Below are 18,252 nucleotides of genomic sequence, written 5' to 3'. Positions count from 1 at the left end.
CTGTTAATAAACCTATAGTGACTCCATGTTTTCAACAGCACCAGTTTCAAGTTTTTCTGCTTGACTTTCAAGGGCTTCCATTATCTGGACCTACCCTACTAGAAAGCTCAGAATTTGATGAAGTAGAGAGATCCTAAAATGCTGTCGTAAGGTAAAACTAATTGGATTGATTTCCTCATGTTTGCATTTTGTCTCCTGTCTCATAATTAGTTTGCAGTCATAGTTAGCTAATAGAGTTCATTAGCAGTCAAGATAACTACCAAAAAGAAAACAAACTTCTATGGAACTTGCTTCAAGCGAATGGAGAAGGCAAGAAGTTCCTGTAACTTGTAGAGAGTGTGCTTTGTGCTTCTGCCAATACCCATAGTTATATAAAGAGAGTACTAATTAGTCTCTGTCTTAAAGGAAAAATTGGAAGGGAACTCTTTTCAGCTATTTTGGTTATAGAGCATAGTATTGCTTGGAAAAATAGAAATCTTAAATAAGGAACCAAAGAAAGAAAAAGGATCTTTAGAATGTCTAAGCGAATTGTAACAGCTTGTAAAATGAAGGAATGAAACACAGAAAAAGACAGGCAGCAGGAGCCAGACAAATTAATATTTGAAGACATACCATAGATATATACAAGAGGCCACTAGACCAGCTCTGAAGGAGACAATATCTTGTACTGTAAGGTGGATGGTATAGATACATAGATCCCAGAGGACTTGAGAAAAGACATACAATCATGATCATAGTAAAAAGAAGAATACCGCCAATTGTGGCTTGAATTGAAACCACCTATTTGCTATTTTACCTTAAACCCTGGAACATATATCTAGGACTGAAAAAAGACCATGTTCTCAAGAATTGGCAAAGTTGATGATCCCTTTATGGGTACAAATGATACCATGAAAGGAACTCAGAATACTAATAAGGATTTTGAAGTCTTTGGTAAAAAAAAAAATAAAGGAAGACTAAAATTAAATGAAATTCTGCACTGTTCTTTTTTCTTCTTTTTTTATAACCTTTATTTTTCCATAATGCCTAAGCTGAAAACAATGATATATTTTTACCAATACAATTATGAAAAAAATATCAAAGCTTAAAACCCAATTAAATAGCTATTTAAAATTTCTGCGAGGTGCAATGTCCTGCATTCAATAAAAGACTTTAAATGCAGTTTGAATTTTGCTTCAGTTCAAAGAAAACTTGATTTTAAAACATGCAAAGAAGTGAGAAAAAGTCAGTTTTACCTTGGTAATATAACAGTTGATCATCTGTCATATTTTCTTGAGTATTTTAGATGTGATAATACTGAAGAAATACTAAGTGAGGCAGGTAAAATATATTTTGTGAATTTTGATGCTATAATTAAAAGTTTGTGGAACCTAAGTAAACATGCTAGCAAATAGCAATTCGACATAAAACAACAAGGCACCTTTACTCTTGATTTTTTGTCCTGTTTTCAAACTGCATGATTTTTTTTAAATAATGTTTTATTGACAGAACCCATGCCAGGGTAATTTTTTACAGCATTATCCCTTGCCCTCACTTCTGTTCCGATTTTTCCTCTCCCTCCTTCCACTCCCTCCCCCAGATGGCAAGCAGTCCTCTACATGTTAAATAGGTTACAGTATATCCTAGATGCAATATATATGTGCAGAACTGAACAGTTCTCTTGTTGCACAGGGAGAATTGAATTCAGAAGGTATAAATAACCTGGGAAGAAAAACCAAAATGCAAGCAGTTTATATTCATTTCCCAGTGTTCTTTCTTTGGGTGTAGCTGCTTCTGTCCATCCTTGATCAATTGAAAGTGAATTAGCTCTCTTTATCAAAGAGATCCACTTCCATCAGAATACATCCTCAAACAGTATCATTGTTGAGGTATATAATGATCTCCTGCTTCTGCTCATTTCATTTAGCATCAGTTCATGTAAGTCTCGCCAGTCCTCTCTGTATTCATCCTGCTGGTCATTCCTTACAGAACAATAATTTATAGTCCATAATGTTCATATACCACAATTTACCCAGCCATTCTCCAATTGATGGGCATCCATTCATTTTCCAGCTTCTAGCCACTACAAACAAGACTGCCACAAACATTTCGGCACATACGGGTCCCTTTCCCTTCTTTAAGATCTCTTTGGGGTATAAGCATAGTAGAGACACTGCTGGATCAAAGGGTATGCACCATTTGATAACTTTTTGAGCATAGTTCCAAATTGCTCTCCAGAATGGCTGGATGTGTTCACAATTCCACCAACGATGTATCAGTGTCCCTGTTTTCCCACATCCCCTCCAACATTCCGTGCATGATAGTTTTACAATAGAAAACTCAAGCCCAATTTGGATAATCAGATGATTGAATAATGGTGAAAGGGAGCTTTCTGATTGCTTTCAAAAAGAATATGTAAGACTTGACTTTTTAAAGAGAATTTTATGAACAATAAATGTCTACAATTCTCTATTGTAGAAAACATAAGGAGTTGACTTGTGGTTCCATTACAGTATATGGGATTCTTAGCTGAGGAAATTCTTTCTACCAGTGCTAATTAGAACCTTCCCTTAAACTTAGAATCTTAGAGTGTTCTATAGTCTGAGAGCTATAATGATTGCCCAGGGTCGTCTAGGTACCACGTCAGAAGTAAGATTTGAACTCAGGTCTTCCTGGGTCTTTACCCACTATACCAAATTGCCTTTCACCTAGAGAACATACTATGTGGAATTTTTTTCCATTATATTATATCTGGAACAAATTAATTGTTTTGATAATTCTTTCTAAAGGTGGAAAACAAAAATCTCATGTTATGAAAGTCTGTGGAATGGCATCCAGTAAAGAGAAACAAAATGCTGCCTAATACTTTGAAAAAACCAATGGTGGGACAATCTGGTTCATTTATTTTTCTGGTATTATATATGACTTTGCTAGAATAAAGGACATGTCATTTCCTGTCCCTTCGAAAACTGAAAGACAGATGTATCTCAAGGTCATTTTTGTCTTTACTGAAATGTAGATGTGATATGCCAATCCACTGTTTTATTAAAGTGTTTCTCCCCCACCCTCCCAGGTACAAAGCTTAAATCAAATATCATCTTGAGAGATGCACAACTGTTTTAAAACGATTTGTATGGTCTTCACATTTCCCCTACTGCTAACCCACATTTTCTCTTGACTAGCCCGTGTAATGCAAAATTTGGATTTTAAAATAGATTTATCCAGGATCACCAAGAGTTTCTCAGTTGTCAAGTCAACAACAAACTCCATTTTTATTTGTTGTCTTGAAATTGAAAGCTAAGAAGTAACATGACTGTTGCCAGCCCCTGGTTTCGAAGGCAGACTATAAATCTGAGGCTTTACATCTGTCAAATATGAAAGATTTGCAAGTCATAATTTGGAGGATAGGCAATTAATTGAATTTGGAGGTAGATTTATGTGAGCCTTGTAAATCAATTATTTATTAAAATAATGATTGTCATATCATCTTTATCAAGTTGGCTACTTTCCCTAGAGTGTGGTTTTCCTTTTCTACCCACATTTGTGATAGATTTGTGCTCCATAAATGTAGCTTAAGTAAGGAAGGTGATTGTGGCAATGGAGAGAAGAGGGATAAAAAAAGGAAATAAATAGATTAAATAAAGAACTGTGATGGAAGGAAGTGATTGTGGAAAGAATGCATCAGTGGAAAAATGACATGATTAGATTACCTTGAAGCAGCATGGTATAGAACAAAGTTTCTTTTTTATTGTAGTATTTTATACACATTGCTTTATGAATCATGTTGGGAGAGAAAAAATCAGAGCAAAAGAGAGATGGGAGAGATGAAAAAACATAAGAAGTGAACATGGCATGTGTGGATTTACATTCAGTCTCCTTAGTTCTTTTTCTGGATACAGATAACATTTCATGTCCAAAGTCTATTGGGATTGCTTCAGATCACTGAACTATTATTAGGAAGAACCGAGCCTTTCCTAGTTGATCCTCACACATTATTGCTGTTATTGTGTATAATGTATTCTTGGTTCTACTTGTTTCTCTCAGCATCAGTTCATGTAAATGTTTCCAGGCCTTTCTATAATCATCTTGTTCATCATTTTTATAGAATAATAATATTCTATCACCTTCATGTACCACACCTTGTTCAGCCATTCTCCAGTTGATGGGCATCCACTCCTTTTTATAATTCTTTGCTCCTACATAAAGAGCTGCTACAAACATTTTCGTCCATATGGGTCCTTTTCCCTCCTTTATGATTTTCTTGGGAGACAGACCCATTAGCAGTACAGCTGGGTCAAAGGGTATGCTCTGTTTGATATCCCTTTCAGCATAATTTCAGATTGGTCTCCTGAATAGTTGGATCATTGCACAGTTCCACCAACATTAGTGTCCCAGTTTTCCCACATGCATTCCAACATTTATCATTATCTTTTCCTGTCATCTTAGCCAATCTGAGAGTTGTGAGATGGCATCTCAGATTTGTTTTAATCTGCATTTCTTTGATCAATAGTGATTTAGAGCATTTTTTCATATTGCTATAAATAGCTTTAATTTCATCAACTGAGAATTGTCCGTTCATATCTTTTAACCATTTATCTATTGGGAATTGACTTGTATGCTTATAAATTTGACACAGTTCTTTTTGTATTTTAGAAATGAGACTTTTATCAGAAACTCTGGCTGTAAAGATTTTTCCCAGCTTTGTACTTCCCCTTTAATCTTGTTTCTGTTGGTTTTATTTATGCAAAACATTTTTAATTTAATGTACTCAAAGTTGTCCATTTTGCCTTTTATAATGTTCTCTAATTCTTCTTTGGTCATAAATTCCTCCCTTCTCCAAAGATCTGATAAGTAAATTATCCCTTGTTCTCCTGATTTGTTTATGGTATTATCTTTTATGCCCAAATCATGTATCCATTTTGACCTTATTTTGGTATGGGGTAAGAGATATAAGTCTATGCTGAGTTTCTGATATATTATTTTCCAGTTTTCCCAGCAAATTTTGTCAAATACTGAGTTCTTTTTCCAGAAGCTGGAGTTTGGGGAGTTATCAAATACTCTATTGCTGTGGGCCTGGATTATTGTGTTGTGTGTATCCTAATCTATTCCAGTGATCCACCACTCTATTTCTTAGCCAGTATCAAATGGTTTTGATGACTGCTGCTTTATAATATAGTTTTAGGTTTGGTGGGGCTAATGTTCCATCGTTAGTAATTTTTTTTCATTAATTACCTTGATATTCTTGACCTTTTGTTCCTCCGGATGATTTGTTATTATTTTTTCTAGTTCTATAAAATAATCTTTTGGCAGGTTGGTTGGTATGGCACTGAACAAGTAGACGTATTTAGGCAGAATTGTCATTCTTATTAGAATGACATCAAGCTGGTCATGAACAATTGATTTTTTCAAGTTGTTTAGATCTGATTTTATTTGTGAGAGAAATGTTTTGTAATTGTGTTCATATAATTCTTGGGTTTATCTTGGCAGGTAGACCCCCAAGTACTTTATTTTGTGTACAGTAATTTTAAATGGAATTTCTCTTTCTATCTCTTGCTGATGGGCTTTATCAGTAATATATATTTATATATAATAATATATTATATATATATATATGTCAGTTTCATATAAATATAAATATATATATATATATATATATATATATATATATGCACTGATGATTTATGTGGGTTTATTTTATGTACTGCAACTTTGCTAAAGTTGTGAATTATTTCTAATAGGTTTTTGGATGATTTTCTAGGATTCTCTAAGTATATCATATTAACTGCAAAAAGTGTTAGTTTTATTTCCTGATTGCCTATTCTAATTCCTTTAATTTCTTTTTTTATTGATAAAGCTAACGTTTCTAGAACAATGTTGAATAATGGTGGTAATAATGGGCATCCTTGTTTCACCCTGATCTTATTGGGAATGTGTCCAGCTTCTCTCCTCTATAAATAAAGCTTATTGTAGGTTTTAGATAGATACTGCTTATTATTTTAATGAGAGTTCCCTTCATCCTTATGCTTTCAAGTGTTTTTAATCGTATTGGGTGCTGTGTTTTATCAAAAGCTTTTTCTGCATATACTAATATTATCATATGATTTCTGTTCATTTTATTATCGATATGGTCAATTATGGTATTAATGACTTGTTCAATTTCTTTTTCTAAAATGAGACTGTTTAAGTATTTTATTTCCTCTTCTGTTAACCTGGGAAATTTATATTTTTGTAAATATCCATTTCAGTTAGATTGTAAGACTTGCCGCCATAGAATTGGGCATAATAACTCCTAATCATTGCTTTAATTTCTTTTTCATTGGTGATAAGTTCACTTCATTCAATTTTAATACTGGTGATTTGGTTTTTATTCTTTCCTTTTTCTGATCAAATTATCCAAAGGTTTGTCTATTTTGTTAGTTTTATCATAAAACCAACTCTTAATTTTGTTTATTAATTCAGTAGTTTTCTTTGTTTCTATTTTATTAATCTCTCCTGTGCATTTCAAAATTTCTAATTTGATTTTTTTTTGGCTGAGGCAATTGGGGTTAAGTGACTTGTCCAGGGTCACACGGCTAGGAAGTGCTAAGCATCTGAAACCAGATTTTAATTCAGGTACTCCTGACTTCAGGGCCGGTGCTTTATCTGCTTTATCACCTAGCTGCTCCTCTAATTTGAGATTTAATTGGGGGTTTTTAAATTGTTCTTTTTCTAGCTTTTTTAGTTGCATGCCTAATTCACTGATCTTCTCTTTCTCTGGTTTTTCTTTATTTAGGGATATAAACATTTCTCTATGAACTGCTTTGGTTACATCGCATAGGTTTTGGTATGTTGTCTCATTATTATGTCATTCTCTTGGATGAAATTATGGATTGTTTCTGTTATTTGTTGTTTGACCCACTCATTCTTTAGAATTAGATTATTTAATTTCCAATTGATTTTAGTCTACCTTTTCCTGGCTCTTTGTTGAATGTAATTTTTATTGCATCATTTTCTGAAAAGGAAGCTTTTACTATTTCTGCCTTTTTCCATTTGAGTTTTAGGTTTTATGCCCTACTATACAGTCAATTTTAGTGTAGGTGCCATCTATTGCTGAGAATTCTGGCAGAAATTCTATCAAATACCAAAAATGTATTCACTAATTTTTGCAACCTACTGTGGTGGTCACTTTGGGAGATATAAGACTGAGCAAAAACTCAGTCCTTAAAGTCCAGCAACAACCATTTACTTACTAATTTTTTCTTGCCTGAATTTAAAGACTTTAGTCTTCTCATTCTCACCAACAAGTTGAAGAAACACTGCTTTAAGCTATTTGAAGTGGGGAAAAATAAATGCATTGTAACTGGCCTTTTAATACTGAATTTTTATTCCAAAGCAATGAGCAGCATTTCAGGCACATAAAGTTTGTCACAGATGGCAGGCCCGATAACCTATTCTGGACCTCATCTTTTCTTTTCTTCATCTTTTAAATGAGATATTGGACTAGGTAGATGGTCTCTAGTGAGTTAAATTGAAATGATTCATTCTTAGGGTTATAAGGTGCTGCTCAGAAGAATCTGTCATGCTTTTCCAGAAGCAAAAGGAAGAATTAAATCCAGGATTATTCCCATTGAATTTTATTTGGAGACAAGTCATTGATTAAAACTTAACAGTAGATAATTATTCAGCAACTAAAGGTTTCTTATGGGACCTTGGATTATTTCAAACTCATAATCTGATTAGTCCCAAATAGGGTCTGCCACTTTGGGTCACATCACATATGAGATATACAGGAGAAAAGATAAAATTTACTTTGGTTTGTTGATAACCTTAAATGAATTTGGAAAGTAAAAAGAGCAAAAATCAAAGCAGAAAAGTAAAATGATATGTTATTTTAGAAATGAATGTTTATAACATTATTGTAATGAGAGTTCTTTATGATTTATGTAAAACAACATGACCTTGTATTTCAATATTATTACTTTATAGATGGGGAAACTGAGGCTAATCAAGATTTAGAGGCTTGACTGTGGTAATAGAACTAGGAGGAATTAAGATGTCAGTGCTCCTTCTATGACATTGTGATGTCACTAGAGTAATAAAAAAAGTTGTGTTATTCACAAAATAAAGACAAGTACTTGGTTCTTTCTTTGAGGTTTTTGTTTTTGTTTTGTTTTTTGTTTGTTTGTTTTAGTTTGCCACATCTCATTTATCCAAGACCAAAATTAATCTTCTAAAAATTTTTCCTTGTCTTTCTAACTAATATTGAATATCTCCCTGTAGTCTTAAGATAAAATTCAACCTATAGAACATGATTTGAACATTTTCATAACTCAAGGCTGCCATATGATTGCCCTCAATTGTGTAAAACGAGCTTTCTAATTGTATTGTACTTCTTGAGTGAATATGTGATTCTCCCAGTTACTAGTATCTTTTATTTTTTCCTGCCCTCTGGTAATTTCTTTGTAAGTTTTTTCTTTTATTTATTCTTTACCTCAATAGAATGTAAGCTCTTCAAGGACAGACTGGTTTGTCCTTGTTTGTACTGGTTTTTGTATCCTCAGCAAAGAAGGTGCTTGATAAATTGCCTGTTGACATATATTGAATGAAGATTTTTCTGAGCATATTAAAAATTATTTTTAGATTTGATGGGTGACTTTAATTCAGGGGTCCTCAAACTAGGGCCCACAGGCCAGATGTGGCAGCTAAGGACTATTATCCCCCTCACCCAGGGCTATGAAGTTTCTTTATTTAAAGACCCACAAAACAATGTTTTTGTTTTTACTATAGTCTGGCCCTCCAACAGTCTGAGGGACAGTGAACTGGCCCCCTATTTTAAAAGTTTGAAGACCCCTGCTTTAATTATTCTGTGTTATGAGGATTAATCTTTTTCTAATCTCACAGGAATAAGGGGATAGGTGTTAGTCAAAGTCTAGTTATGGCTATTTTTGTGATAATTTCTTCACTTAGGTTGGGCTTCCTTGATGTTTGATTTATCTTGAAAAAAATATTAATGTTACCATGTCACCAGTTATTGTATTAAAATGTTGTTAGGTGGTTTATTACACAGAAAGTAAATTGTGATTTTAAGTGTCTTCTGTAACATCTTATTAAGATTTGAAAGTAATTGGAGATGGGAAAATCTGGATTCTGTCTGGCTCCAAGATGATAATAAAAAGGTTTTTTTTTTTAAATAACATATTTCCATCTTGCTAAGATCAATAAGTTGCCTTACTCCTTAAAAAATGAATTATCACATTAACTTGCAGTGGAAAACTTCACTGTATGTTGTCTTCCCCATTAGAATGTGAGCTCAGTGAGGATAAGGACTGTCTTATTTATCTATTTGATTGTCCAGTGCTTAGAACAGAGTTTTTCATAAAGTAACTGTTTAATAAATGATTGATTCAAAAGATATAAACAAATATCTCAAAAGAAGTGCAAACTTTAATAACCAAATGAAAGAAAACTCTAAATCTCTAATAATAACAGAAATATAAATTAGACCAAGCAGGCAATGTTAATTTATTCCCTTAAAAATGGCAAAGATGGCAAAAAAGATTGGGGAAATATAATAATACATCGTTGGTGGAACTGTGAAATGACACAGCTTTTTGGAAAGCAATTTGTAATTATGCAGATAAAGTGATTAAAATATCCATACCCTTCGACCCAGAGATTTCACTATTAGTCTTATAGCCTAAGGAGGCCATTGTGATAAAAAGAAAGTTTCAATATATATTGAATATTTATAGCTGCACAAAGTAGTTTTGTATTGATTGGAGAATGGCTGTATAAATTTTGCTACATGATTTTGATGGAACATTGTTATGCTAATGAAATTATTAATTTGATGAATATAAAGAAACATAGGAGGATCTATGTGGACTGATGCAGAATGAAGTAAGCAGAGCCAAGAAAACAATATACAGAATAAATATAGCAGTGTAAATGAAAAAGACAGTCACAAAAAAGAACCAAAAGTGGATGTTGGAAAATTACGAAGAACAAGCATGGTTCCCAAGAAAAGAGATATGAGAAGTAATATAACCCACCTCTTTGCAGTGGATAAGAGATGCCAAAGTAGGTTATGTTAAAAACTTTTTCTGATGCAGTGATCATTGTTGCTTGTGGTTTTGGTCTTCAAAAAAATTATTTGTTATATAGTGGGGCTATTTGGAAGGAGGAAGAAGAATACTAGGGACAATTTTGATAATATTAAAAAATAATAAAAATATTTTTAAAAGCCTCTTTTGTACGAAAATATTTAAAGCAACTTTTTTGTGATGGCAAAGAATTAGAAATTGAGGGAATGTTCATCAAGGAATGGCTGAACAAGTTGTGGTATACAATTGTTATGATAGATTATTACTGTGCTATAAGAAATCTGAGCAGAATGATTTCAGAGAAATCTGCAAAGATTTATATAGGCTCATAAAAAGTGAAGTGAATAGAACCAGGAGACTACTGTATACAGGAATAACAATATCATGATGATCAACTGTGAATATTAGCTATTTTGAGCAATACAATGATCCAAGACACTTCTGAAGGATTTATGATGAAAAATGCAATCTGTCCATTGCCTGAGAGCTAATGAAATCTGAATGCAGATTGAAGCATATTTTTTTTTAGTTTTCAGCATTCATTTTTATAACATTTTTAGTTGCCAATTTTTCTGTTCCCTCCTCTCTTAAGACAGCAAGAATCTAATATAGATTGTGCATGTACAATCAATCATGATAAATATATTTTCATAGTAGTCATGTTGTGAAAGAAGAATCAGAAAGGGAAAACCACGAGGAAAAAAGGAAAAAAAAGTCAAATGGTATAATATACTTTTTTCAATTTAATTTTTTTTGTTTTTTTTCTTTAGATCTGTGTTTTCTTTCATAACATGACTGATGTAGACATATGTTTTTAAAAACTACACATGTATGATCAAATTTCTTGTTTTCTCAATGAGGGAATAGAGAAGAGGGAGGGAATTGGAAAATGGCAATTAAGAAAAGAATATAAAAATTGTTCTTTCATGTAAGTGGAAAAAATAAAATGTTAAAACTTATTTAAAAAATTAAAATAACAAGAGATATGACAAAAATAGCAAGTAAGAAAGGATGGACATATGAGACTGGATCATTATTGTAAAAGCAAGTTAGCTAGCCAAGAGATGAGAAATAATATACTAAATATAGCAAGTTAGCTAGCCAAGAGATGAAATATAGTATACTAAATATAGTCTAATGCCATCTGATCTACCTTATGAAGGCATGTAGTTATTGCTAAATTTTGGTGAGATAGAAGAAAGATTTCATATTAAAGTGTATAATTAGGCCTTCTTAGACACTGATAAATTATTTATCTTTGCATGGTAATGTATAAGTCAATAATCTGAGATTGAGTTATATGGTCCCAACTGGTATTTTTTTCTTTTTATAAGTCCATAAAATCTCAGTTTCCACGTAGGCCATTTTTCTTTTCCCTAAATTTTCATACAGTGAGCTAAGATATAGGAAAATGAGAATAGGTACTGCTAAAGTGGTGCCATATGACAATTCACTTATGCATGGAGAATTTTAAAATTGAAATCAATGATTATCCAAAGAGAAATATATCTATCAGGGAAAGAAAAAGCAGTCCAAAATCTCTGGTTCTGCCACTATAGTCAACAATTCTGGGGGACTGAAATAGAAGTCATACTAGGATAACCAAAGATAAAATTTTGGTTTCTGAGAACAAATGAAAAATATTGTATAACAACCTAATGGGCCATAATAAGTCCATTTTTCTTTTTGTACATGAATCTTCTCACGTTGAAAGAAAAGAACAGGGATTGAATTGAATTGTGATTATTTGGATATTGAAGGAATAATGGTTTGGGGAAATGGTGAAAATAATTACTTATTATAAAAGTAGTCACAAGAAATGGTCATCTACAATTTGAGCTTTCTTAGAGGCTTTTTCCTGTATGTTGTGCAAGTTTTTTTTTTTTAATGACTCTTGGTCTAAAGCATTATAGCATGGCATCCAAAAATTATGTCACCACCATGAAAAGACCTACATCAATAAAAATAATACATGACTAGCTTTCAGGTATACCTAGATATGATTTGGGTAGAAATGTAAAAAGAAACAATTAACTCTTCATTATCATTGGGTCATATTTATCATCAAATAGTCTTCAGTAAGACTCTCGATAGACTCTCTTACATACAAAATTTTCCTCCAAAAAATTACCCATTCACTTTGAAGGATCTTATTTTCTTTCTTTTTTTTAATTAAAGCTTTTTATTTACAAAACATATACATGGGTAATTTTTCCACATTGACCCTTGCAAAACCTATGTTCCAAATTTTCCCCACCCTCTCCCCTAGATGGCAGGAATCTAATACATGTTAAATATGTTAAAATATGTGTTAAATCTAATATGTGTACATATTCATACAGTTATCTTGCTGCATGAGGAAAATCAGATCAAGAAGTAAAAAAAAAAACTGAGAAAGAAAACAAAATGCAAGCTAACAACAACAGAAAGAGTCAAGATGCTATGTTGTAATCCACACTTAGGTCCCACAGTCCTCTCTCTGGCTATAGATGGCTCTCTTCATCACAAGATTATTGGTACTGATCTGAATCATCTCATTGTTGGAGAGAGCCATGTCCATCAGAATTGAAAAGATCTTATTTTCTAAAACAAAACACTTTTCATAATATTTGAAGAAATTTAATTAAAACTGGTTGTCTTAATTTTACACTTATTCTTCCTTTGAGAGAATAAGACTACACCCACAGTTTTCTCCTTTTAAACGAGAAATATTTTTGGAAGATATATGTTTTTCAGAAACTTTTAGTGGTCAGAGAAAATGCATTCAGAGTAGGGAGAGAATATAGGACTGGTAAAAAATGGTGTGGTAAATTACCCAGAGGTAATGATAAAAGAAGGGAAGGAAGATTTAGAGAGTTAGGAAATTGAGCATTAGAATCTAATAGAGTTTAAAGAGGTACTTTGTAGAATCACAACATTTTGTGGAATAATAATTATCAGGCAATATGAATTTAATAAACATGTGTTTTATCCTCAAGGAACATATACTCAACTGGCAGATAATAACATGTTCACATATCCATAAAGAATAGGTAAAAAAGCAAATGTCAAGTGATGGAAACTAGGGGTAGAGAGAGGACACAAAAAGAACTGGAGTAATTCGGTAAATTCTTTTGAAGGACACAGGAATTCCTTGAAATTTAGTTGTTTGCCGAAGGTGGCATCCAGTCTGGGCATGCATAAGTACCTGTACTAAAAAGCAGGACATATATATCATGTGAGTAGTACTAACAGGAGGCAGATATCACTTCTGGCCTTGGTTATCAGGGAAGGCTTCATGAAGAAAATTGTTTAGATCATCACCATAAAAGATAATCCGAATTAGAGATCAAGATGAGGGGTTGGATGAGTACCTTGGAGTTGAAAAGGAACTTAAAGGCTACTCATCTGATGGGTATTTGAATAAGAATTTTCCTGATAATACAATTAATATATCCATCCTGTGTTTGACAAGAAGACTCTTTCTTCCAAAATACCAGATTATGGTTTTGGATTACCCTAAGAGTTAAACACTTTTCCTTAAAGCAAGATTAACTCTGCTTCTATGCAATTTCCATACAACATGAAACCATCCAAACTCCCTTCTATGTGACAGGACTTCAAATACTTGAAAATGCCATAACATACTGAATTTTTAACTTCTCCAAGTGACACAGCTCCAACTTCTTCAATTATTTCACACGTGGCTTGATCTGTCAGTTCTTCATTCATTTACATGTTTTTATCTGAACAATGTACATTCATCATTCACTTTCTCCTATAAATATTTTCATACAATAGGTCTTTTTTTCTTCTTCTATATTTCCTTTGGGATATGATCCTAGTAGCAATATCAATAGGTCAAAGAGGATACACAGTTTAATAGATTTTGGAGCATAGTTCCAAATTGCTTTCCACAATGGTTGGTACCATTTAAAACTCCATCAGCAATGCATTTATGTATTGTTTTCCAAAATCCCTTCCACTATTTGTCATTTTCCTTTTTTTTTTGCCATCTTAATCACTCTATAGGGCAAAATAGTACCTCAGAGTTTTCACTTACATTTCTCCAACTATTAGTAATCCTATTTCTTCCCCTGAAAACTGCCAATTCACTTCCTTTCACTATTTGTCAACTGGGAAAATGGCTCATTTTCTTATAGATTCAGCCCAGTTCCCTATATATATAATTTGGAAATACTTTATGAAAGAAAATGTCTGCAAATTTTTTTCTCATTTTCCTGCTTTTCTTCTAATTTCAGTCCCACTATTTTTATTTTATGTGAAACTTTTAAATTTTATGTGATCAAAATTATCCTTTTTACCTTCTTTGAAGGAAAAATAACAACCACTCTGACATGTACAAGAATGTCACCACGTTTGACCTGGACTTGCTTGTAGAGACTCCCTCCCCTCCAAAAAAACCCAAAAAACAGCCTTAATACAGTCCTCAATCACACCAGCTTTTTCTATCAGTTGTGTTACATGTGAATTTGAGAAAACATGCAGTCAACCAAAACTCCTTAGTGGTTTTCCCCCCACGTAAACTGCTACTATATATTGGTACCCATATTCTGTACTCATGTAGGTGATTTGTTGAAGCAAAGTTCAGGATTTTACTTGTATCCCTATTTAATTTCATTTTTGTGTCTTTCTCATATGGTGAAAATAAAATGTAGTGAGGAGAACCAAATTAATGGGAAAGAATTTAATTTCCTTATAATTACTTCCATCTTAGTTTGAGTATTTCATTTTGGTATAGTTTTAATTTCTTTCTGTTTTGATCATTCCTTGTTACTCCTTGAGAAAATCTCTGGCTTATCTTAGATTTTTTCTATTTTACCTCAGTTTTATGTGTCTTTTTTGATATTTAATACTTGCTTTTATTAAGTGGCCTTTAGGAAATTATATTACTTCCTAATTGACACATAATTTCAAGAAAGTTATTGAATTTCTCATGCCACATTTTGAGGACATTTTTAAAAATGCAATGATTACCCCCAATATTAAATTGAATGACTTTCATGTTCAAATGTAGATTTCGTGACAAGCAGCTTGAAGTGTACCTTGAAACTTGAATTATAATAATGTAGCTACTTCAAGAAATTGAATGGGTAGAGATAGAATGCTGAACCTGAAATCAGGAAGACCTGAGTTCAAATTCAGCCTCAGACACTTATTGTGTCTCCCTCAGCAAGTTACTCAATCTCAGACTATTTTGTTTTCTTCTCTGTAAAAGAGTACCTACATTCTAGGATTGTTGGCTTCAAGGTGGGTAGTATTTGTAAAATACTTTATAAAACTTAAAGTACTTCATAAATGCTAGCTATTATTATTATTATTATTATTAAAATTACCTTTGTGAGCATTGTTGTTGTTTCCCGTTGTTCACAAAGAAAACCATGCTATCTGACATATCTTTGAATTAGATTGCAGTGAGAGAGGGCTGTATCTCACTTTCTCCTTCAGAGCCTTCTGTGTTCAGTGGCAAAATATATATCAGGATGACTGCAGTGGGAGAGCTTGGCCTTTTTTAAGCTGAAGTTTTTAACTGGTCTCAGTTTGACTGAGGAAACACGCAATCAGTGATTAAGGCCAGGTAAGAAATGAGAAGTCTACAGAAGAATTTTGAAACTGCTAAGAAAGTAAACTACAGGTTATATGGATCAGGTGTCACTATAATTTGAATGTTTTCTTTGAAGAAAAAGAGAATTATAATAAGAAACCTGTAATGGGCTGAGGCTTGAGTTGATGCACTGAGGTCCCAAGTACATGAGGCTAAATAGTAATTGGACCATACTCTATTAATATATAAGCTTGGAGAAAGAATGGCCCCCGCCCACTCTTTGTGCAAGTCCTGATGTGTTATATAGGAAAGATGGCTCAGTGGGTAGAGCACCAGTCCTGAAGTCAGGAGGACATGAGTTCAAATCCAGCCTCAGGCACTTAACAATTCCTGGTTGTGTGACCATGGGCAAGTCACTTAACCCCAACTGCCTCAGCAAAAGCAAAAAGAAGAAGAGAAACAAGCTGAAAGGTTGTTGCAATGACAAAAAGCAAGCAGGCTCTCCTTCCCCTTCCTTTTCCACTCCCCTGCCTCCACCCACCAAAATCGTCATTTCCTATACAACACATCAGGACTTGCACAAAGAGTGGGCGGGGGCCATTCTTTGTTCAAGCTTATATATTAATAGAGTATGGTCCAATTACTATTTAGCCTCATGTGCTTGGGACCTCAGTGCATCAACTCGAGCCTCAGCCCATTACATCACCTATGAAAGAATGATCCAGATCACTAACAACAAGAGAAGTACATATCAAAATAGCTCGGAGGCTTTACTTCACACCCTGTAAAATGGGAAAAAATAACAAAAGATGAAAATAATTAATGTTGTAAAAGATTATGGGAAGAGAGACATATTAGTTCATGATTGGTAGAGCTGTGCATCGGTGCAAACATTTTGGAAAATAGATTTAATCTTGGTGATTAAAATTTTCATACCCTTTGCTGCCCAACCAATTGGGGAATGGCTACATAAATTATGGTATGTTGGCGTAATGCAATTTTCCTATGCTGTAAGAAACGGGTGACTGTGATGAATGCAGAGAAGCATGGAAAAATCTGCACAAACAGGAAGCAGAGTCAAGAAAAAACATACTCAGAAGAGGACAGCAGTAGAAATGGAAGGGACAAACAGAAACACAGTCATAAGTAAATGTTACAAAATATCAAAAAAGGAGATATGAGAAGCTACTACATTTTTTTTTTGCAAAGGTCCAAAGTCCTCACATGGTAGATGCACATAGTTTCAGATTTTTTTTGATATAGTGATCAGTTATTCTAATTTTTCCTTTCTTTATAAGATGATTTGCTGGTAGGGAAGGAGAAAGACTCGTAGGGTAATTATGATGTTTTTTTTTTTAAATAAAACATACAAATAAAATCTAATTTCAAAATCTTTATAGTAATCATCCTTGAAAGCCCCCATCACACATTATAAGGAGGAAGTAAATCTCCCTTGACTGCTAGACTGGAAGTTAGTACCTGTTCTTTCAGTTTGTGGTGGTGGTTGTTTATTGGCTCTGCCATGGAGAGCTGGTGGAAATCATGAAGGTCTTACGCTGCAGCCTCTGTACTACATTTTACAATTGGAGCAAAGACCCTCAGACTCTCAGGTGACAAGAAGCAGATAAGGCTTCCATTCCAATGGCACACCTCTGACATATCCTAATAGTTTGTCTTGGGGAAAAAATGCATTATCAGAGTTCCTTGTTCCTTTCCTCTTGACTCATAAATTTAAACATGTATCTTTCCCCACCCCTGATTTTTCAACTTGTTTTCTTTTTTGTTGTGGTTTTTCTTGTTGTTGTTGTTTTCTGTCCAATGCTCCTACTACCTAGTCTATCTCATTTAAGATGGCTGATGAGTCAGGAGTAAACTGTGCAGGAGAGCAGGCATGCTGCTGGGGAGTTAATGACATGTAGACATCCACTTTGTTTTTACCATCTTGTAGAGAAGACTGATTATATTTAAAGAAAGGGAGATGAATCCTGAAGGAAAGGGAGAAAAAATTCAATTCAGAATGTCTCTAAGGAAGAAAGTAAATGTGAAAAATAAATATTCATTCAGGGTTCCTAGCCTTAAGAGAACATATGGAAGTTATTTTAACACAGGCAGTTAATCCCAAAGATATCAATTCCAAGTTGATACTAAGACTGTAGGTCCAAATTGATAAAAACCTATAGAAATGACTTGAAAAACCAAACAATGCAAATGTATTCTGGCTGTGAAATGAAAGGAGGTGAATTTGAAAGGAGGCTGGAAAACACCCAAGATACAAATCTCCAGAAGGCTTAATGGCCAGACTAAAAACAAGCAGTAAAAAGAACTCATACTTAGCTGCAGACTGGAAGCACTTAGTTCTTTTCTCCCCCGTATATTCAAATGAGGTTTTATAGAAAAGAGATACCAAGATGATTTTAAAAAATTAGAAAAGCAAACCTATGAGAAAGATGGACTGCAGTTATTCAGCCTAGAGAGCAACAGAATGAGGGACGATGAATAATGAACTATGCCTGTAGTAGAAAAACTCCTAGTGGAAGGGCAGTGACAGTTTCATTTCTGCTAGGGACAAAAATAATTCAAGTCCATTTAAAAAGGATCCTTTGTTTATTAATGTGACCTTTGAGGGCCTTGCTTTGGGGGTGTGGG

The sequence above is a fragment of the Antechinus flavipes genome, chromosome X, assembly GCF_016432865.1.
Source record: "Antechinus flavipes isolate AdamAnt ecotype Samford, QLD, Australia chromosome X, AdamAnt_v2, whole genome shotgun sequence".
In the NCBI taxonomy this organism is placed as follows: domain Eukaryota; kingdom Metazoa; phylum Chordata; class Mammalia; order Dasyuromorphia; family Dasyuridae; genus Antechinus; species Antechinus flavipes.
The sequence above is the reverse complement of the archived record's forward strand: the minus strand, read 5'-3'. Positions refer to the sequence as shown.